This window comes from Opisthocomus hoazin, chromosome 1 (genome assembly GCF_030867145.1).
Source record: "Opisthocomus hoazin isolate bOpiHoa1 chromosome 1, bOpiHoa1.hap1, whole genome shotgun sequence".
NCBI classification, from domain to species: domain Eukaryota; kingdom Metazoa; phylum Chordata; class Aves; order Opisthocomiformes; family Opisthocomidae; genus Opisthocomus; species Opisthocomus hoazin.
The window spans coordinates 142,212,127-142,234,541 of record NC_134414.1 but is presented as its reverse complement, the minus strand read 5'-3'; the positions used below and the strand labels follow the sequence as shown (position 1 = coordinate 142,234,541).

The following is a 22,415-nucleotide window of genomic DNA, read 5'->3' as shown; positions in this document are numbered from 1 at the left end:
TTTTACAGTTGAGCAAATACACCGCAGGACATAAATTAACCCCACTCCAAATTAGCTTGTTTTTCTGCTTGTTGAGCATCAATTCAGATTTATTTGCTATGGACCAAATTCAACAAAGTACTTAAGCACACGCATAACTTTGATCACGCAAGCAATCCCATCGAGACTATTCACATGTTTAAATCTATGTACGCAGTTAAATAATTTGCTGAATCCAGACCTACTTTCCTTTTTCCTCAAGAAAGCGTTTGCAGAGACAAGAGTTGTTTTATTCCGACCATGAAGCATTTAGTGCAAACACACGGTACTGAAAGCTGCGTTGACTACTCGTAACTGGTCATACAGAGTTGTTTCTGTTCTCAATGAGCCCGATCTTATAGTATGGATTAAATTTAAGGAGCCCACCAACACACTGGATTTATCGAGGTGAAATGACAGTGGAAAGGGCAGTGGCAGCTGAAGACCAGATCAAGGAGAGGAGGAAATTAAGGAACCTCAGACACATTCTCTTCCTGGTTTTGGTCAAAAAGGCACAGTTCTTGGAAAACTTACATAACCAAAAGGCATGTGGGTCTATTTTCTCCTTTTTGTCCTCATTAAGAACATATGCGTAAGACTCTGCGTGCGTGAAGCTGGGCGGTGTAAGGAATTCCCTGAGCAACGCTCAGCGCTCGCATCAGAAAGGTGGCTTACTCCTTTCCTGGGATGCTTTAATTACCTCTTTGGCCAAAATGCAGCAGGATCTTTCTGGGAAAGCTGCATCCCAAAATTTCAACCAGAGATACGGATCTTAAAACAGCTCTGGCTAGATCCTCGGGATTTCTACATAAATGTAAGAGTGTGCTCTACTGAATCAGAGTCCCCACCCTTCTCCAGCAATGTGCGAAGGAAGGACTGGCTGATGGTGAACACAACGCAAATTCTTTAGGATGACACAAAACGTAACCCATTTAGAAAGCGCTTGGGGTGGGTACCAAGAGCGAGGAACTGCCACAGCAGAGGCATCCTACAACGGCACAACGTTGTGTCCTTGGCTGGTACCATTTAGCACCACTTCATAACCTCTTCCTAACCAATTTTCTGGGGAAACAAGGCATCTCGTTCTTTCAATATAGCTCAGAGGGCAACTAGGCCATGTTGCATGGGAGAGTGTCTGTGTGTGTATTTTAGCCCTACTTTGTGGTTGGATTTGAGCCTAATTTCCCCCCTTTTTTCTTAAATTACCATTGTCATCTTCCCTGTTGGAGATAGCCTTGGTCAAATTCTACATGTTTAGGCAATCCCAGCAATCTAGAGATTAGATTTTCTCATTTGCCACCACCTCACATTCCCAAAGAGTTCCATTTCTGACGCGAAAAATCACTCTCAAAAAATGTATTTGATGCCCTCCCTGGACATTACTGGCTTATCAACCTGTGCAAAAATTACTCTGAAAATTTCATGCACATTGTTGTGAAGCAGCAGAAATGCGTTATCTTCTGTGTCTTCATAACTAAATTACAAAAGGGAAATAGGAAAAAGACGACACCAGAATTTTAAAAATGCCAATGCTTTCTAGCAACAAAGGCTCTGTCACAGCCAGCAAGTGAAATACCACGCCAACAGTGACCACAAACATTTTATGCCATGTTATGCAGGTTCTGAACATCTTCACCACAAATGTCTTAATTACAGCCATTCATTTCTCCTCTATAAAAAGGTGATTTTCATTCACTAATGTAAACTTTCTAACAGGAAATTATATAGTAGCTGTACAGAAATTATTTGTTGGGTGTGAGAAACTAATTGACGAGGTAGCTTTCAATAGAAAATGCGATCTTTTATGTTCTGGCTCCCAGTTCTGCTGAACACCTGGAGCGGTAAACAATACAAACTCAATGACTTACCAAGTACTGGTTTTCAGTAAACCATTAACTCCTTCAAAAAGGTTTTTCTCCTTCTAACAATAATTTCCTATGTCATATAGCTTCAATGGTTTCCACGATCACTCTCCTTCCTTTATCTGAGTCCCTGAGAAGCCTGGATTTTGAGAAAAGATCTTCCAAGAGTTTTATAGCTCCTGTTGTTTGCAGGCTTCGTGAAGAAAGAAAGCAGTGGTATTCTGAGCACAGTACTCCTCCACATCTTTACAGGAATATTTGGTTAAATATCTGCAACCAACAATCCACCTGGAAAACACATCCCTTTTTCCTGCTAGTAAGCTGTCTGCTGACACTCTTGAAAATCATAGTGAAAAACATATTTGGCGCAAACAAATCTCACCCAGTGATTGCAGGAGAACTGGTCATCTGCACCATTTCTTTCTCCTGGAGGTATCCCTCCAGGGGTGGGGTCTTTTCGGTTTCTTGAGGTGAGGGGGGATGCACGTCGCTGACCACGTAAACCACATGCTCCCCAACAGATTCACCTAACCTTTGCAATCTCTTCCTAACCATACCTAATTTCATGTTGTGCTTACGGTCTCATAGACTGCTTAGCATCTCCGCCTGTCTAAAGAAGCGTAAAAAGACATCGACGCAGGGCAGAACGCGAGGCGACAACCTTCTGAGTCCAAAAGACTTTTTCTGCAGGAACTTTACATCTTGCCAGGTGTGCTTATGAAAAATATGCTCAGTGGTACAAAGTCATGAAGGAAGACGTGATCATAACCCAATATGCAGACCTAGGAGTAGGTCCAGAGGAGGGCCACGAAGATGATCCGAGGGCTGGAGCACCTCTCCTATGAGGACAGGCTGAGGGAGTTGGGGCTGTTCAGCCTGGAGAAGAAAAGGCTCCGGGGTGACCTTACAGCAGCCTTCCAGTACCTGAAGGAGCCTACAGGAAGGATGGAGAGGAGATTTTCACAAGGGTGTGTAGTGATAGGACAAGGGGGAATGGCTGTAAACTAACAGAGGGCAGATTTCGATTAGATATTAGGAAGAAATTCTTCACCATGAGGGTGGTGAAACACTGGCACAGGTTGCCCATAGAAGCTGTGGCTGCCCCCTCCCTGGCAGTGTTCAAGGCCAGGTTGGATGGAGCTCTGAGCACCCTGGTCTGATGGAAGGTGTCCCTGCTCATGGCAGGGGGGCTGGAACCAGAAGATCTTTAAGGTCCCTTCCAACCCAAACCATTCTATGATTCTACGATTTGTAGGAACATCCCCCAAACCAACTCTGGCAAGTATTTATATGCTTACATTTAAACTGAAGCACATGTATGCTCTTGAGAATGTTCTTCACGTAGCATCAATGCTGTCATGTGCCTGCAAAATCCCGCTCTCACCTGCAGAATCAGGGCTTCATGGCCAGCAATGAAGCACAGAAAGCACGCTACACTCCAAAGCCCACAGGAGGAACGGTAGAGGAATATTGTTAAAACGGTGGTAACACAACCAACTACAGAAGTTGCCTTTGAGGGACAGTTTTTCAGACGCCCAGCGTGTCCTGCTCGGGGCATGCGGTGCGCGGGGGGCTCTGGGGAGTGGACCATTCCCGCTGCGCGCAGCCGAGTGCAGACCCACACCAGTGTGTGCAGACAGGGAAAAACCTCTGTGCATCACAGCTCTGACGTTCGTTTTCAAATAGTTGTTTTGTTTTTTTTTTAAGAAACGGTCACTTTTTCGAAGTTGCATAAACACACAGCTGATGAAAACTCCTTATTCCAAAGTTTCCACCCCAAACAGCCGCCTGCTTAGGAGCCTTTGCTGCTCTCAGCTGCTTTGGGTTGGTTTTGGTTTTTTTTTTTTTTGTCTTTTTCCCGGGGAATTTTCCATCATCAAAACCCAAAGCAGAAACAATAGAAAACACTAACTGCCGGCGTTCCACGTTTCAGTTAAAAAGAAGCACCGAAGTCATTCTTGCTTCTTCCAGAAACAATAGAGAATCCCCCCCCGCCCGGCCATGCCCCAGCCAGAGCGCTCGCTGCCCCCCCTCCGCCAGGACCCCCCGCCCGCTCTATCGGCCGGGCCTCTGCTGGGGGGGGTGCGGTGTTTTTAGACAAGGCTGGAGCGATTCTCCCTTAAAAACCGGCTGCGGGGAAGACGCGGGTCGGACGCGCCCTCGCCCGGCCCGGCGGCGGCGGGCGGCTGCGGCTTTAAGAGCTCCCACAATGCCGTGCTGGCGTCCCAGTTCCGTTACATGTCTGCCCCGGTGAAGGGGAGCGAGGGAGAGGCAGGAAGGAGGAGGCGGGGGGCGAGAGGCGGCGGTGGCTGCTCGGCGGGGCCGGGGGAGGAGCGGGGCGTCCCGGAGGGCCGGGCCGAGCCCCCGGGCGCTGCGCTGCGGGCCGGCCGCCCCCCCCCCCCCCCGGCGGGGTGCGAGGCGGAGCCGGCGGCCGTTGGCGCTGCCTGGGGAGCCGCCGCGGGACGGGCGCCGAGCGGTGAGTGCGCGGCCAACTCCGGCGCGGTCTCGTCCCGCCGGAGCCCGCACTCTTCCTCTCCTCTCCTCCCCTTCCCCGGCTGCCGCTGCCCCGCCGCCCTGCCCGCTCCCTCCCTCCCTCTCCCGCAGCCCACCCGGCGCCGCGTCCCGCCCCGCTCTATCCTCCCCGGCGCCTCTCGGCTTGTCCCCGCCGCGGGGCCGGTGACCCTTCCCTGCCGCCCCTCTCCCCTTGCCCGCTTCTCCCCTCTGCCTGCCCTCGCCAACTTTCCCGTCTCCCTGCTGCCCGTGTCCCACCTCTCCTCGCATTTTCAGTTTTTTAATTTTCTTTTGCGGTTTCGGCTCTCCCGTCCCCCGCTCGCTTGCCCTCGCCCCTGCCCTTTCGCTGCTTCCTTCGCCCCTTCCCCGTCTCCCTCTAGCTTCTCCTCTCTCTTGGCGTCTCGTCTGTCTCCTTCCTTCGGGCGCCGTGTGGAAGAAGTAAGGGGGGTTTCTCTGTGTCCTGGGGAGGGGGAGTTCGGAAGCTACTTTGCTTACGCGGGGACGTGCTGGTGGTAGTTTTCTTTTTTCCCTTTGCTGTCCCTGAAAAGAAAATTAAACCTTATTTCTTCCCCCCCCGACGTGGACTGTTTGTTTTGGTCTTCCCCCCCCACCCCCCTCCAGACAGTGCCGATTAGTTTCACGATTAATCTCCTTTATTCCTGCCCCAACCCCTCCCTCTCTCTTCCCTCTCCCCGGTAAGAAACAAGATTAAAAGAAAATCTGTTTTTCCCAGCAGGAAACGTATGAGAGTTGTTTTGTTTTGTTTTTTTTTTTGGTGGGGGAGCATTGATGAGAAAAGCTTAAGCAAATACAGTACGGTAGGACACTACAGAGGCATGAACTTTAAAGGATAAGGGAATGGATTCCACTCCCTGGTTCGCAGCCCAGCTATCGCTAGGAAGGTCTGGTCCGGGGTCTGGTTTGGGGTTGTAGTGGTCGGGTTTGTGCCAGCCTATTCTCCGTTCAGCAAAGCAGGGTTTTAGCACGTCACCAGACCGGAGCGCTGAATTGCTGTTGGGTATCGCTCTTCGGTTTCGTCAGGGTGGAAAATCGGAAGGAGGGAAGATTGGGGATTTCTGTGTCCCCTCTAGAATTGCACCTGTCACGCTGTCCGGCCCCGCGCTGCGGAGATGTCGGGGGCTGCCACATTCACGGAATTGCTGGAAGCCGCTTAACGTCCGCGTCGGAAAGTGCTGTCGTGTGGTTGATGAAGTCTGGTTTGCACGCACAGGCTTCTGCCTGGGCTCTCGTCAGCATCGTGTGTTAAATTCAGTCTGTGCCGGGCGGTGGGGAGCGAGTAAATCAATTGCCTGATGATTTCTGCAGACACCTGTTTAAGATTTTGCAAGCCTGGAGTTAATTGTGTTTGGTAGTGGTGTGGTTGTGTCAAGTGTGGTAAAAGTAAGGAGCTGTGTCTTTTTCGGTAGAGGATATGTGGTTCATGAATAAAATGTCCACTTTTTAGGTGGGAAGGAAACAGTGTGGATCTTGGTTGTGTTACGTTACCTCTTGTGGTCCTCGGGAATGTTATCGACCACAAGGTTTTGTGGCTAAATCGCAGACTAGGTAAGCCCTACTTTTTTTCCTCTTTCTTTAAAGATGAGAGAAAACACCATTTCAGATTGAATTTAGTTTGATGATATCTAATTAGAAAGTAGGCTAGACTTTAAACCAGAAGTCCTTCTCTTTGTATCTCACAGCAAAAAATTACTGATATGTGATGAATTGCTGAGGGAACTGAAATGACTGCTTGGCATTCATAGTGTTTGTGCCTTTTGGGACAGCTGAGAGAGTTAAGGTTGTTCACTTTTTACACTTAAGTAACCTCTATGTCCTCCTTCCCCACACCCACATGCCCAAAAGAATTTGATCAGTTGTTTGAATTAATCTTTTTTTTTTTTAATCTTTCCTGGAGATGAAAAACTTAGCGACTGGGAGAAATAAAAGGAGAAAGATAGTCATACTAGCAAGAAGTTCTTAAATCTTTTAAAACTGTACCTTGAACTGTTTCTGGAAACACCACCAATAATTCCGAAGAGCCAAATTAAGTTGATTAACATCACTTTTTAAAATCTGTTTGAGGGAAGCCCTGACAGGAGTGTGTTAGGTGGAAAGGAGGAGGTGCAGTTGCTGAAGCAGGGAGCTGAGCCCTGGGGATGGGGGGTTCTGTTCCTGCCGCTGCCGTCGCAGGGCGGCGTGACCTCAGCCCATGCCGCCTTCCTGCCTGCGCCTTGGAGCTTGTGGAGGTTTTTCCTGGATCTCTGTTAAGTGCTTTCACACATGATGTTAAGAAGAATTGTGTGTAAATGTATTACTCCTTGTTTAGTTGTGGTTTTGCATGCTGGTCGGGCGGTGGTTTTGCTTGTGCTAATATTCATTCTTTGGAAGTTGTAAAGTAGAACTCTTGATCATTGCCATTTATTTTGAGAGTGGCGTAAGATTTTTTTTGTATTGCTGTAACGGTTTTGAAACGACTTATTTTCATCTGCTATATTATCTCTGACAATATCGGTGCATGCTTCTGCTATGGTACCTTTAACAGACTGCCTCAAGCTGAATTAGAAGGGCACTGTTGGCCTCTGGAAAGAAACTCTGTTAAACTGAGTTGTGGGGTGGAGAACTGTGTTGTGGGGACTGGGCTGAGGACCCCCCTGTCAGTGCGGTGCATGCAGTTCTTTGTGATTTTGTTGTCGGCTCTCTAATTAGGAGATTGGCTTAGTACATGTGGTTTTTTTGTTTGCTTTCTAATTCTAGGGTCTTGCCTGTGTTTTTAAGTCTTTAAGATCTCTATCTTGAAATCAAATGTAGTATGGTTTTCTAGGGCTTTTGTGAAAGCTCAGGTTTTGTGATTTTTCCATGCTGGGGTTTGGGACTTTGCAGTGTAATGCAATGCATTACAATCTCCGTGCCCACCTTCCTGTAGTGTTTGGCACTTGGTAAGTACAAGGCTCTACGCTGTTGTGGGTAGTTCTTTCTCTTAGGTGAAAATGAGGGACTTGATTCTAGAGGGACTTGCTGTTGGGCAGCTGCGTCAGCTTTGGGTTGTAACTTACTGTCCTCTCGCACATGCACATAGCTGGCTCCATCCTTCTGAATCTGGACAGTTAGTCTAGTTTCAAATGCAGTTTCATAAATAACTAATTCTTGCTGTCCTTGCTAACCCCCTTCGAAGTGTATGGTGATCTTGCAGCTTTGGCAAGAACAGTTTGCCCGGCTGATGTGAGGACGTTGATGTTTTCTCCTGTTACTGTTCTGAGGACAGTATGTTATCTTTCTCTGCCCAGATGAAATATGGGGAGGGGGAGACCGACCTGCGTATGCCAAGTGGTGCTGTGCTGCTGCTTCCCTCTCCAGTTTGTTACCCATGAAGTTGAGATCACAGAACTTGCCCTGCTTGGGAAAGGAAGGTGGGTTTGAGCTGTCACTTACAGGGACTTGTCACATTTGCCATGGGGACTGCAGCCTGGGCTGTTATTTCCCTTGGATCTCTGTAAGCATCTAGTCATCTTTGTGATACCATAAATACAGAGAGCACTGAATATATCTGAGAGGACTTGAGGAGATAGGCACTGTAAGCTTGCAGATGGGAGGCACTTCAGAAACCAGTTTAATTCACCTTTTTACTTTTGAGTTACCCCTGAAAGGGGGGAGGAGTCTGTTTACTTTCTTGTCGTGCTTGGAAAAAGGGCTTATGCACAACAAAAGACATCGTAATGCTTTCTGTAGTCCAGGATTATTGAACAAAAGCATCTTGCTGTGCAATATTGTTGCTGCGCTCAGCGTTGTATGATAACACATGTTTCTCAGCTGTTGTTGGTTCCTCAGTGGCACAGACTTCAAAGCAACGCGCTGAAAGAGAGCAGTGGCAAGAGAGAAAAACCCCGAGTTTTGTTCCAGCGGCCTGTACCATCCATCTGTTTAAATACTTGGCTGAGCTGTTCCGAAGTGTTCAGGCATCCAGTTAGGGCTGACAAGCAATTACAGCTGGGACCAGAGCCCGCTGCAAAGGACCACCTAGCAAAGGCTTAAACGCTACCTCCCCTCTATGGGTCAGAGCCCCCCTGCCAGAAGAGATAAGGCTCATCATTTAGGGTAACTTTCAACAGGACATTGTCTAATTCCTAATGCTATTGAGGATTTATTTATTTTTACTCTCTATGCTATCTTTAGCATGAGAAGGGAAGAATGGTAACAAGGACAGAAGGTCATCTCTGTAGTCTCCTCTTTGAATGTAACAAACTAGGTCTGTAATTTAAATGGGGAAACATACATAAGAAAAATAGTAATTTCTTTTTTTTCCCCAAACACATGGGATAGTTAACAGATTGCTCAAGTGTTTGCAAAGGTAGCAATATACATTACTGAATTAGTTTCAGTTCTAAAACATTCCTAGTAAAGTTAAAATTGGAGCCATTGAGTTTGGGGAAATACTCCACAATTTGATCCACCGTAACACATTAAAAAGACCCCCGACTGTACTTGTGCATTATGATAGAGTAGGATGCTGCCAATTCCAAGTATTATAATTTATTTTTTTTTTACTTCAGTTCTGATACTGGAGTCCCCTGTTCAAGACAGATCTCAGCTTGTGGTTTCAAACTCAGTCTTCAAATCGTGGCCTATGTGCTCTCTGTAGTCCCAGGTACTGGAACTTGGAGGGGAATATTAACAGAGAGACTGCAAGTAAATTGTTGAGAACCTGTAAAGATCCTTGAAGTTTTTCTGTCTGGGACTGACATCCATTTTGAGGATTGTGATGAGTACTGTAGATAGTAATGTGTGTTTCAGTTAAGAGGGTTTAACCTTGGCTATGAATGGAAAATGATCACTTAGTGCAGATGCACTCAGGAGATATTTGAGCTTTGAAAAATTGAGGCGCTCCAGGATTTGTTTTTCACCTGCAAACAAGCAGCAGAACTCCAAAGGTAAGCTGGAATGCTGTCCTGTGCTGTAGTATTATTACTCCTGCCTTTGTACTGCAGTGTGACATGTGTGCCTTCTAAAGGATGGCTCTTTCTCCCAGTGTTGGCAGTCGTGATGGTTTTTTGGTATTTTGAGATGTCAGATTTTAATGCCTTACTACACCTTTGAAAGGAAAGGGGCGGGAAACTTCCAGAAATGCATACTGTAACTGACTTCTATCCAGCTTCTGCCCTTGCTCCAGGGCTGACATTGTAGTTTGAATTCATTTACTTGCTTTGAAAGCTGTGCTAGGTGTAACCTTGCATCTTACTCCCCTTACTGCAACAGTACCCGATGTGTTTTTGGTGTGCACCTTGCTGTGCCTCTAGATCATCGAGTTTGAAAATGGTGAGGCAGCATTAGTGCTTTCTTTTGATTGTCTGCTTCCCTTTAATCTTTAAAGAGCTGTAACTTCTGTTTGTTTCAACTGAACCGAATGTTTTTTGCTAAAAGGTTTTTGGACTTCTGACGTGTTAGTCAATGTTTTCAAGCTGTTATGCAAAGAGGGTTTGGAGTTTCTGGAGTAACCTTTTGAAACCTTTATGTTTGGTGGTCAGTCAGCAGTTCCCTGAGCGTGGATGAGGAAAGGCTGTAGTTCCACTAGGCGCCCAGATGTTTTGCATCTGTGCCAAGGTGGGGAGACTGGGTGGCTTGGGGAGCTGGAGAGCCTGTTGTGCTTGTCACTGGACTGTTTGGGGATCTTCAACAGATCGCATCTGCTTTTTCTCCTCTCCCTTCCCCTCCCTTCTGCTGTGCCTGTACTGATCGTGATCACCTCCCTGTAAGTAAACTGAGATTGAGAGCTAAGAATTCTTTGTTGCTTTCTAAAAAGTAGATATTTTTGTTGTCAGTTTGTGTTTCTTAATATTCAGCTTAAAGCCGTAGAAAAGCTGCATGTAATTTGGCAATTAACGAATTTATAGCTATTATCCGGTAGGTTGGTATTAATGTTAACTCTGGCTAGTGTGACATTAAGTGCACAGTATAAAGAAAGCAGTTTTCAACGCAAATAGGGGAGAGTACTTTTAGACTCAAATCCCCCGGTTCTGTACCAAATAGCACCTTTTTTTAACGAGTGCTACTTAAAGACTTGTAAGATCCTTGGAGATCCTTGTCTTGCTTCTCCTGCTTCAATGTGACATGTGAAGGAAAGAAAGATAGTAAGGAACTCATCAGATGTCTGCACATGTCAAACTCTTCCTGGAGAAGAAAATAGGAAGATGCCATAGCTAATAATATTTGAAAATCGATGTTGGGAATAAAGATACCAAATGCTTAAATGTGCCTTTGCAGCTCTGTGGCTGGCAATATTAACTAGCACTACTACCTGGAATAACTGGCGTCTGGAGAGAAAGTATGGCAGTGGTGGAATGCCCTTGTCCTCGCCCATCAGAAAGTGATTGTGTGGCTTTTTAAAACGTGTTCTTGGTCATCAGAATCGCTCCCTCAGTGTCGTGTGTGTGCTTGTTTTGGGCTTCATCCACAGCTCCAAGTCAGTCAAAGCCTTTGGACTGGTTTCCTTGGGAGCAAGGACAGAAACTTCCAATGAATAAGCTGCGTGTTTGAGACTATGTATTTCAAGTAGGGGAATCGGCACTGATGAGCAACAGGACTGAACACAATGCAATGCTTTCATGCTCTTAATGGGATTGGAATTGGTAACCTGATACTCCAAAGAGATAACAAAGGCTATTTATCAGACAAGGGAACAAAGATTTTTTTTTTTCTTTCTTTTGAAGGAGTTGGTAAATAGCATAGTAAAACCTTTCATCAGAACTCATTCTGGTGAGCAAGATCTGCCAGAAAATGACTGAATTAACAATTTACAAAATAGTCTGAATAGAAAAGTAATTTTCTGTTTTATTACCAGTGCTATTTCACTGCAGTTCCTGTATTTGCTTACCAGTTCACCTGCTCGCCTCATGTCCTGTGAATTTAGCTGGTTTCAAACTGAGATATAACATAAAAAGTGTTTGGGCATTGCTTCTTCCAAGAATGGAAGACTTAAGGGGATGACAAAAATGAAATAAGTGCAAAGTTAACATAACGATTATGGTATGTGACTGTTCCCTTGTTTCCCAAGAACAGAGCAGAAGGCAACCAATTTGGTGTTGAATGCAGCAACGGTACATGGAATTAAGCTGTTCTGTGGGAGACCATGGAAAACTCTCTTTAGAGGCCTTTTCATATGAGTAGGATGGACATCTGCAAGGGTGATCTGGCACAAGAAGACTCAGTCTGACCTCATAGTTCATGAGTTAAGACCGTATTCTGTTTCAGGCCTGCTGCTTACTAATGGGAAAGGCTGACTACTTGCCTCCTTTGTGTTTTTACTTAAGCAGAAAAACTTGCAGTCCCTGCAGGTGTGGCTAGAAGGTAAAGGGAGCACACCTGCAGGAGGTGACATGCTGTAGGAAAAGACTTGATTGTGAGCTGGCTGGACTGGAGTTCTGTGGACAATGGGTTACGTTCTGTAGCAGAAACTAAGGGAAGAGGCTCATCCGTCCGAGGTAGGGTGGGAGGAGCTGGGCTCTCAGCAGCAGCGAAGAATCATACTTTAAATACTTAAGTGGTGATTTTGGTTTACTTAATCTTTTAGCAAGGCAGAAGGTTTTTTGGGTGTTTGGCCTCGTAGGGCTTGCTGGTCTTCTGTTTGTGGTGCATCGCAGAATGCCTCATCAGCAGCGACTTGCTGCTGTAGTATTTGGAGGCCTTGAACGTGATCGGCCCTCTCCTGCTGGGCCCTGTGCTTTCCTCCTGTCATGGCCGGGGTGCTCAGCTGGTGAGAGCCCAGGCATGTCAGGGGGGTGTGAGAGGAGTGTGGGCAGCAGGTCGAGGGAGGTTCTCCTCCCCCTCTGCTCTGCCCTGGTGAGGCCCCATCTGGAGTACTGTGTCCAGTTCTGGGCTCCCCAGTTCAAGGAAGATGAGGAGCTACTGGAGAGAGTCCAGTGGAGGGCTACGAGGATGATGAGGGGACTGGAACATCTCCCCTACGAGGAGAGGCTGAGGGAGCTGGGCTTGTTCAGCCTGGAGAAGAGAAGGCTGAGAGGGGACCTTATAAATGCTTATAAATATCTGAAGGGTGGGTGTCAGGAGGATGGGGCCAAGCTCTTTTCAGTGGTGCCCGGCGGCAGGACAAGGGGCAATGGGCACAAACTGAAGCACAGGAAGTTCCATCTGAACATGAGGAAGAACTTCTTCCCTCTGAGGGTGACGGAGCACTGGAACAGGCTGCCCAGGGAGGTTGTGGAGTCTCCTTCTCTGGAGATATTCAAGACCCTCCTGGACAAGGTCCTGTGCAGCCTGCTGTAGGTGACCCTGCTTTGGCAGGGGGGTTGGACTAGATGATCCCCAGAGGTCCCTTCCAACCCCTCCCATTCTGTGATGCTGTGGGTGTCTCTGTAGTCCAGAATATCCTCTCCTGGCGGGACTCACCAGAAGTTGCACTTGCCATGTGCCTTTTAAAATGGCGGGCTCTTCCTCAGCCTGGGGCTGCCGCTTCCCTGCTGCACCCACTGTCATTCTGCTTATAGTCTCGGTTGGTGAATAGTTGGTGTGCTCCATGTGTCTGATGCCACTGCCACTGCTTTCTACTCTGCCATAAGGCTTCCTAAATACTTGTTTGTGAGCTCTTGCCTTTCTAGGTGTTTCTGTGGTTGCAGAAGAAAAGGTACTGGCATTTTTTCTTCTTTGTATCTTACAGTTACATGGAGGCATTCCTTTAATTCCTCTGTCACTGAGCTCTTTGGAGCCAGGGGTAGGGATGACACTGCCTTTGCTGTTTCCTTGTCCTGGAGTTGTGTTTGACTTATTCAGAGCACCTGTCCTGTTGTGATCCAGGCATCCCGTTGGTACCTGTTCCCCCCGCTGCCCAGGAGAGCGTGTTTGTTGCTGGCAGCTCTCTGCCTGAGCCTTATAGGAAATCCAAGCCAGAGTTCTTCCCCTCCCTCCCCTTGTCCTTCACTGACCTCTAGCCATGTTTGTATCTTTCTTGACAAGATTCTTAGTTTCATTTATCTGCTGCTTTTCCCTTTGTTCTTCAGCTTTGATTATTTTTCCAGGAGCTGCTTAGAAACATTAACCATTACAGATGTGTAGAACAGTCAAATACAGTCAAATTCCTTAGGTGTTTTTTTTAGCTTGACTCTAATACTTACCTGCCACAGGCATTTCAGTATTTTCTACGTACAGTACCTGTCATGACAAAAATACCTATCCTCAACAGAGACTAAGGAACTGTAGTGACTACTTTTCCATATTACAATATACCAATATTACCTGTTGTAAGAGCCATGTGTTTTTTGTCCTTGAGCATAAACCACTACTGTAGTAAGGGCAAGTAAATTCAAACTTTGTTTTGTATAGAAATGTTAGTGATTTCAAAAATATATTCACACACTGTAAGATAAAAGTATAACGTAAATAGAAGGAAGTGGAAAATATACTTTCCTGTCTTAAGCTTATGGCTTCTTAACTGCTTGAGAAAGGCTGTCACCTCTAAACAATATTGTTTTGTTCTAAAAGACTTAAATAATTCAACTTTTTTAAAAAAATGTACTTTAATCATATGAATAGCAGAGAAGAGGTTGACTGGATTTATTTAAGTATATGCAGTAAGGGTATTTTTTCCTATTTTATAATGACCTTCAGGCTTGTGATTCTAAATGTATATGCAAAAGCCTAAATTAGAAACCTATACGCTTCTGGCCATGATTTTGATCTCTGGACAAACTCTATTTTACTTTGGAAGACAACATTTCAAATTAACCTCCATTATCTTCAGCTTGACTAGTATGAATGAGAATAGCATTCAATGTATGCGCTATTTTAAATTTAAGAGTATCCTTTTTTCCTCACATGTATGTAAAGCATGTGGTAAGCAGAAGACAGTTTTGCTATAATGGAGTGCAAAATGAAACAAGAGGGAAGATTGTGCAGTAGTATCTGAAATGTTCTCCCTACATTCCTGCTGTAAAATGTCCTCTGACATGAAAAAGGTGGGTAATGGCTTCCTAGCTTTCCATCAGATGGGATATTTCTCATCATTCCCCAGTTTTGATAATGTATCCTACTGTTCAACATAGCAATATGGGTAGGTGGCTTCTGTGAGCACCATGACCCGTTTGGAGTCCCATGGCCCCCCCAGCAGGGCTTCTGTTTCAGCTCTGGGACTTGCAAGAAAAGGTTGGCTTCCGCAGTTAGGAGATGGAGCTGACAAGTTTGAATGCCATCTGAAACTGGGATCTCACTTTAAAAAAAAAAAAAAAAAAAATAAGACTGGTTTTAGATTAGTGGATGGTAGTATTTGAATTTCTTGTGATGAGCATAAAATGTGTGATGTCACGATGTATAGCAGTACTGTTGAGTCTCTTTTTACTTACTTGGATTTCAAGGATTTGGCAGATGAGAATCTCTCTCGTTTGATTTTTGATATTGAGAAGGGAGCTATCTGAGATCTGTCATTCATAGTATAAACTTTAATACATGGTTACGAGGCAGACTTCCTTGGTTATCCACTTCTTAGTGGCTTTTTTATGAAAGTCTGAAAGATACAGCTTCTAAATGATTAATTAGACTGTAAACCAGCAGTTGCTATGTGTATGTCCCATCCTGAGTCAGGGATACTGTTGGTGATCCCAGCAAGATGACGCTGTAATCAAGTCCTGCTCTGCAAGCGAGTACTTCACAGAATCACAGAAGTTTAGGGGTTGGAAAGGACCTCTGTGGGTCATCTAGTCCAACCCCCCTGCCGAAGCAGGGTCTCCTACAGCAGGCTGCACAGGACCTTGTCCAGGCGGGTCTTGAATATCTCCAGAGAAGGAGACTCCAACCTCCCTGGGCAGCCTGTTCCAGTGCTCTGTCACCCTCAGAGTGAAACTTCATGTCAAAATGATTAATTCATGATTAACTTCATGTCAAAATGACAAATTCTGTCAGTATTCTGAAATGCTTAACAGCAGGATGCTGTTCTGAAGTTGCAAAGGCATGGATGGAAGGTTATTGGGTCAAGCAAGATGCTACCTATGAGCCGCTATAACTGTTAGTAGCAGTGCCCCTGTGCTGTGGCTGTCACAGAAGTCAGGGGAAGCATCTGTAAAAGATACTAAGCTAACCTGATTTACCTAGCGCTTTGAGTGGGATGACAGCATGCATGTAGCTAAACTACAGCATCTCTGCTGGCAAGAAGCTCAAGCAAAGAGAATTCTATAACTTAATGTTCTTATGGCGTATGTAACAATAGTACTTTATGAATGACCTTTTAAGGAACTGGTGTCAAAGGGAAGGTTCTTCTCTAAAATGGACACAGCTATGTCAAAAGTGCTAACTAGAAGAGTTAGTATTTACATTGCAAGCTTGTTAATTGGTTTCAGAGGTGGTGGTGAATTGTTAGCTTACCTTGTTGCTTCTAGTAGTTGTGAAGTGTGTATGGAAAGTGTAACCTAGATGCTGCGTGGCAAATAAACTACTGGCTACTCTTACAAGAACTTTTACTGCAACTCTTATTTTAGCTTTTCCTACAAAATAGCAACTGTAATGACTGGTGCTCTAATACTGTTAGAGCATGCAGAGCTTTTTACGAGGGTTTGTGTGTTCTTATGCCTGATAGAATTTTGTAATAATCTTGCTGCATATCTACTGTTTTCATGTTGCTCTGTGGTGTGTTTTCCCTGTCTTACTGACTTCTGCAAACAATTTTAATGAAGTGCTTGTTGAAGTGTCATTAGAAAAATGGAAATAGCCATATGGCCCAACATGGGTCCTTGCTGCTAAACTTCATGTTTAAGTGAGACATTAAAGCCAAGGCAAATCTAGTAAGTAGGTTGACTTCTGTGCATTTTTATAGCCCTTTTTCAATAAAATCTGTCTTGGTCATAAGATTTCCTGCAATGGATTTATTCCTGATGCTGAAATTAATAAAGACTTTCAAAAGAGATAACAAAGTAAAGAACCAACAATATTAATTTTTTAATGTTTGTGTTTAAAAGTCAAAGTAGCAAATCGATGGGAGTATCCTTTGAGAAATTCTTTGCCATCTGTTTTATAAGAGGAACTTTAGGTTCTGTTTTGCTGTGCTGAGCCCGTCATCAGGGTGTCTGACTGGCTACCTTGTACTCTTTAGCACTCTTGAGAGGCAAATGGTTTCCGTTCATCTCAAAGACATTACTCACACTGAACCCTGTGGATGTATTGAGGTAGGTTCTTTGTGTGTTTAGTTCGTGTGACATTAATTTCACTAACATAAAGGCCAAGCACCTCTATGTTCTCTAACAATATTGTTTGCACTGTTAGTAATTGTTTGCTCAGGACAATTTGACAATGTGTGAACCTGAGGCAGAGCTTGAATATGTTTGAATTGGTGACTTGTGTGTCTGCATTTGCCTCCTAGGTGAATTTCATTTTTTGGTTCAATTCTCAGTTATTTCAAAATTTCTATCATTTTAGTAACATGCTAGCTTTCATTTAATACTTCTATTCATGGCTCTGCTGATATTGAATATAATACCGTAATCCAAAATGAACTTCCTTTGGGGACTGTAAAGATAGATCGTGAATCTTTGCATAAGCCTCAACAGTCTGAGTTGCGTGGGAGACTTTGAGGAAGAATCGTCCTTAGGAAATGAGTAGAGCATTCTTCTCTGGCTAAACTGGATTCCCTTACCCAGGCCTTGTCCTTCATGCTTGTTGATGAGCACAGAAGGATCTCTCTGCAGTCTTCTGAGGAAGAACTTCTTCCCTCTGAGGGTGACGGAGCACTGGAACAGGTTGCCCAGGGAGCTGGTGGAGTCTCCTTCTCTGGAGATATTCAAGACCCGCCTGGACAAGGTCCTGTGCAGCCTGCTGTAGGTGACCCTGCTTCGGCAGGGGGTTTTGACTGGGTGACCCACAGAGGTTCCTTCCAACCCCTAACGTTCTGTGATTCTGTGCTGTAGGAAGCCCTTGGGAAAGCAGGCTGTCTTCTGACCTTCTGTGCTGCTGTCGGAGAACTGTGTGGCACCAAGTTGCCTGCCTCTTATGCTGTTGCCTTTTCTGGTTTGGTCTCGAGAGCAGGCTGGGAAGAGGAGATGCAGTCTGTGATTATGGGCTGACACTCACAGATAGATACACTGCTGCCTGCGTTTCGTTGTCTTTTTTATTTTTTAAATTACTTCTTGCCAAGTTTTGGTCAATGAGTATTGAAACTTCCAAACATGTCAGTTTGATGATTTTATATTTCTTATACCTCCTGGGATCTGGATAAATGTGTATGAAGCAGCGCATTTCTTAACAGATGTGGGGGCTTTATTTGGAAAAAAAAAAAAGCTTAAAGGATGGATATATGTAGGCTTGTAAAAATGTGTTTTACTTCATCAGCTTATGCTATTAAAAATATGCAATAGTAAGAATAAATGTGTTGGTCTTCATGTGAGATGCTCTTATACACAGTCAATAAATGTTGAAGCTTGTTTGAATCATGAAAACTGTAGTTGGTAGAGTGAGGTAGACAGTGATTTGGTGCAAGTCAGTTCGAACCATCATCCCCAAACAAATATTGTGGCACAAATCACTTCTGTCAGTTTGCTTTTGTGTGTTTGCTTATTTGGTTTTGTGGTAACTGATTTATACTGTATCTTGAATTGGGGGAAAGTGATGGAATTTTGACTATTCAGATTAAAAATGAATGTGCAAACTTATATGTCATTCATATGAAATTCAAGCTGACTATTCCACACAAAGGCACGGGTTCCAGGCTGTGAGAAACCCAGTTTTTTTAATGAATCAACACTAGTTGCCTTCAGACTCGACTTCGACTCTGCTTGTACAGATTTACTCAGGACTTAATTGTAAGTGAACATGACTTGGTTAAAAATGTATTAAGCATTAATAACAGGGGGTACTTTTTGTACTTTGAGAAAAGCTTTTGGAATGTTTTGGATAACTGGAGTAACTTAATGGCTCTGACCTTCATTAACTGTAAAAATATTTAACAAAGATCAAGATTTGTCACTGGCTTAGGGCTAGCCTGAGTGAGTGATATCTCAACTGTGGCATTATTAATAACCATATGTGAAGAATCAGAGGCTTTCATATTCTAGGGAGGCATCCTCATTCTCTGAGTCAGTTTTCAAGACCCAGCTGGTGATAGCAGCTTGGTCCGGGTTGCCTCTTGGCTTTGCTTTGAGCAGGAGGCTGGGCTCCTGTGGGTCCTTCCAGCCTGAAGGGTTCTGTCATTTTATTTTCTTTTTCTGTAAGAGGCATTTGTACCACCCAACTGCCATCAGCTGTAAGGGGATTGCCTTGCTGATACTTGCAGCTGTTAAACCAGAGGTGTAAATAAATCCTTGCTCTTAAGTGATTCTTTTTTTTTTTGCTTACCTTTATAGCACTTCTACTGCATAAATGTAGAATGTCTAGGACTTTCTCTACATCTCTTTCTGGCCACTGCGGAATCTGTTTGAAGTGGTGGAGTAAGTTCTAGGGTAAGTTCTCAGCTTTCCAGAAGCTGAATTTTTGTATGGAATCTAATGATTCTGTACGTGAATGCGTCAGCCAAACTGTGCTTTAGGGAAACTTGTCACAGAGGTATAATATATTGAAATTCCCTGTGAATTACTTAATGGAAAAAAAGCTGTAAACATAGTGAGGATCAGCAATGATAATGCAAAATGTATTGATTAACAAGAAAAAAGCTTTTATTTAAGATAGTTCTAACAAAATTTGATTTATACATCCAGCTGATGAGACCTATAATGAGGAGTTAAAAATACAGACTTTTCTATAGGAAAGGAGCAATGAGATCCTTCTCTTAACTGGCCTATGTGTGTATTTGAATAAGGTGCACGTGGAAAAAAAAACCTGTGCCTGATAACAGATCTGGGGTTTCAGGTCTGCTTGTCCACAAACCACTACTTTTGTGCAAGGAGTAGTAGAGTGGGTGTTCCTTCGTGTGTGTGTAGGCTGCTGCAGCCTGTGTTGCAGAGAAGTCTGTAGTTCGCTGATTAGAACTGAGACTTACAGAAACATCCCACTCTGGGCCCAGTATTATAAATCAAGCTTCAGCTACAAGCTTTGGCAGATTTTTAATGAAGTTGAAGGGGAATAATTGATTAATACCCTGTGCTTCATGTGCTGTGTCACCAGAATTTTGTCTTGAAGTAGCGGATCAAACCATGCTACTGTCACTTCATTTGTTGAGGGAAAGACTTCGGTTCAAGTACTGACATAGAAGTTTTATACAGTTAATAAAATGCATGTTAATAAAATGCATGTTGAGTAGGTTGCATAGTGTACCTTTTTCATGGAAACCTTATTTTCTTCCTTTGAATTACCTGAAGTTTAGGTGGTTCCTTTTTCCTGCTAGAATAATGCTAGAACATGCCATCAAGAGAAGGGAGGGGAAGTTAGTTCTTAACTATTTTACTTATAGATGAAGTAATCTTGCAAGAAGGCAATAGTAGATGGAATAGAGACGGATGAAACTTTACAGGAGTAAGAACACAAAGGAAACTCACTAAATGGTCGCCTGTGCGAAAATACGCAGCATCAGTTCTTAGAAAGTTTGGCAAATACCTCAGTATTGCAGCATGTGTTTAGTTGCTCATAGGCACCTAATTTTCAAAATCTGAAGTTTCTTAACTTTTAACATACTGATTTTTAAATTAGCTTAATAGAACCTACACTGAGTCGGGGAGCTTTAAAGGGAAATCTCAGGTTAGTGGTATATTCGGGCATCGCCTGCTGATTTAGTCATATGATAACTTCTGTTTTCTAAATCAAGATTAGATAGTGTTTTGGAGTCACTGTGGTGTCTCAGAATGGTTTCTGGAGGAATTTTTAGTATCTCTTCCTGATTTTGGTAAAAAATTAAGACTTGATTTAACTGCTTGCTAGCTTGTGTTGGAAGCTCATAGATTAACTCCTTAGTTTATTTGCTGAAAAGCAATGTGTTAAGAAGTGAAAAGTGACTAACTATTGAAATTTGTGCATGGCACTCTGGAATATGCACACATTCTGCTGATTCCGAAGTCAGTGGCCCGATGCCAGTTGAGGTGGGCTGTGGTAGAACTGAGCCACTACTAAGTACTTCCTCAAATACGGTCATCTGTGCTGTGAAAAGCTGGTGTGCAGTGAATGCAGGGTATTGCGTGCAGGAGTGAGAGAACACATAAACCTCCTTATCACAGAATGTTAGGGGTTGGAAGGGACCTCTGTGGATCATCCAGTCCAACCCTCCTGCTGAAGCAGGGTCACCTACAGCAGGCTGCACAGGACCTTGTCCAGGCGGGTCTGGAATATCTCCAGAGAAGGAGACTCCACAACCTCTCTGGGCAACCTGTTCCAGTGCTCCATCACCCTCAGAGGGAAGAAGTTCTTCCTCGTGTTCAGCTGGAACTTCCTGTGCTTCAGTTTGTACCGGTTGCCCCTTGTCCTGTCGCTGGGCACCACTGAAAAGAGTCTGGCCCCATCCTCCTGACACCCACCCTTCAGATATTTATAAGCATTTATAATGTCCCCTCTCAGCCTTCTCTTCTTCAGGCTGAACAAGCCCAGCTCCCTCAGCCTTTCCTCATAGGAGAGATGTTCCAGTCCCCTCACCATCCTCGTAGCCCTCCGCTGGACTCTCTCCAGTAGCTCCTCATCTTTCTTGAACTGGGGAGCCCAGAACTGGACACAGTACTCCAGATGGGGCCTCACCAGGGTAGAGCAGAGGGGGAGGAGAACCTCCCTCGACCTGCTGGCCACACTCCTCTTGATGCACCCCAGGATCCCATTGGCCTTCTTGGCAGCCAGGGCACACTGCTGGCTCATGGTCAACCTGTCGTCCACCAGCACACCCAGGTCCCTCTCCACAGAGCTGCTCTCCAGAAGGTCTGCCCCAAGCCTGTACTGATGCATGGGGTTGTTCCTCCCCAGGTGCAGGACCTTGCACTTGCCCTTGTTGAATTTCATCAGGTTCCTCTCTGCCCAACTCTCCAGCCTGTCCAGGTCTCGCTGAATGGCAGCACGGCCTGTCAGTGTATCCACCACTCATCCCAGCTATGTGTGATCAGCAAACTTGCTGAGGGTACATTCTAACTCTTCATCCAGGTCATTGATGAAGAAGTTGAACAAGACTGGGCTGAGTACAGACCTCTGGGGAACCCCACTAGTTACAGGCCTCCAACTCCAACATCAGTGCTGCTGATGACAACCCTCTGAGCTCTGCCATTCAGCCAGTTCTCAACCCACCTCACTGACCACTCATCCAGCCCACACTTCCTGCACTTCCCTATGAGGATGTTATGGGAGACAGTGTCAAATATTTATGACTTATGTCAGTGTATTGCTGGATTTGATTTTGAGATTTTATTCTAGAAGAGGGATGGGAATAGAAGAGTTAATTGTAGTAGGCCCTGTGTCTGTAGGGATGTGTAGTTGCAATCTATTTTCATTTACAGTTGAAATAAACATTTTAGTGCTTCAGTGCTACCAGCCTTACAATAATATGCAGGCTCATTGCCAGAGCTGTTGTAAAAGCAGTTGTACCGGCTTTCGTAAGCAGGTCTTGGAGGTCAGTTAAGTGTCTGCCTGGGACCAGTAAGCCCTTGTTACTGACTGTTGTGGAAGTAGGATGTACTAGATCTTGGAGAGCCTACTATAGTAGTATTAGTTGCAAGCCATAGTATTCATTGTATTGGATGCGAAGTGCATGGAAATGCACTGGTATTATTGGAAACAGGATTTTTAAATGGCAAAGGATGTTTAAAGATCTGGGAACTCTGAGGTTGTTATGTTTCTGTAGTGTACTTCAGCCGCTTGTGTTGGTAGTCTGCTGAAACAAATGCCTTCTTCGTGGTGTGTTTCGCTTAATGGCATAAAGTGATTAAAGTGTTGGTTAAAAGTTCACTAGTCAATCAACACCTATAAATCCTGTCGTCTTTTGATGTAACTTTAAGTAACAGAGCATTTGTGTGCTTGTATGTATCTGTTTGAAAGGGGTAAAAGAAGCTTCCATACTTCCACAGCAACTGTACTTTTAAAAATACCTGTCATTGCCTATGGAGAACTGGGTCTTTTCACAGAAGAATTCTGCACTTCCCTTAC

General features: G+C 44.6%; 1 protein-coding gene across 3 annotated transcripts in view; it reads left to right on the top strand.

Annotated features, from left to right (window-relative positions):
* The first annotated feature begins 4,275 nt into the window (after window positions 1–4,275).
* RASSF8 (Ras association domain family member 8) overlaps window positions 4,276–22,415 on the top strand; it is a 102,131-nt gene continuing 83,991 nt past the window's right edge. The window contains exons 1-2 of one of the 3 annotated variants that reach the window (XM_075439422.1): window positions 4,298–4,356; window positions 5,857–5,957. The gene's annotated coding sequence lies outside the window, so the exon portion shown is untranslated. Of the gene's footprint in view, window positions 4,357–5,856; window positions 5,958–22,415 lie in introns of all 3 variants that reach the window. The other 2 variants (XM_075439404.1, XM_075439413.1) reach the window with 2 other exon arrangements.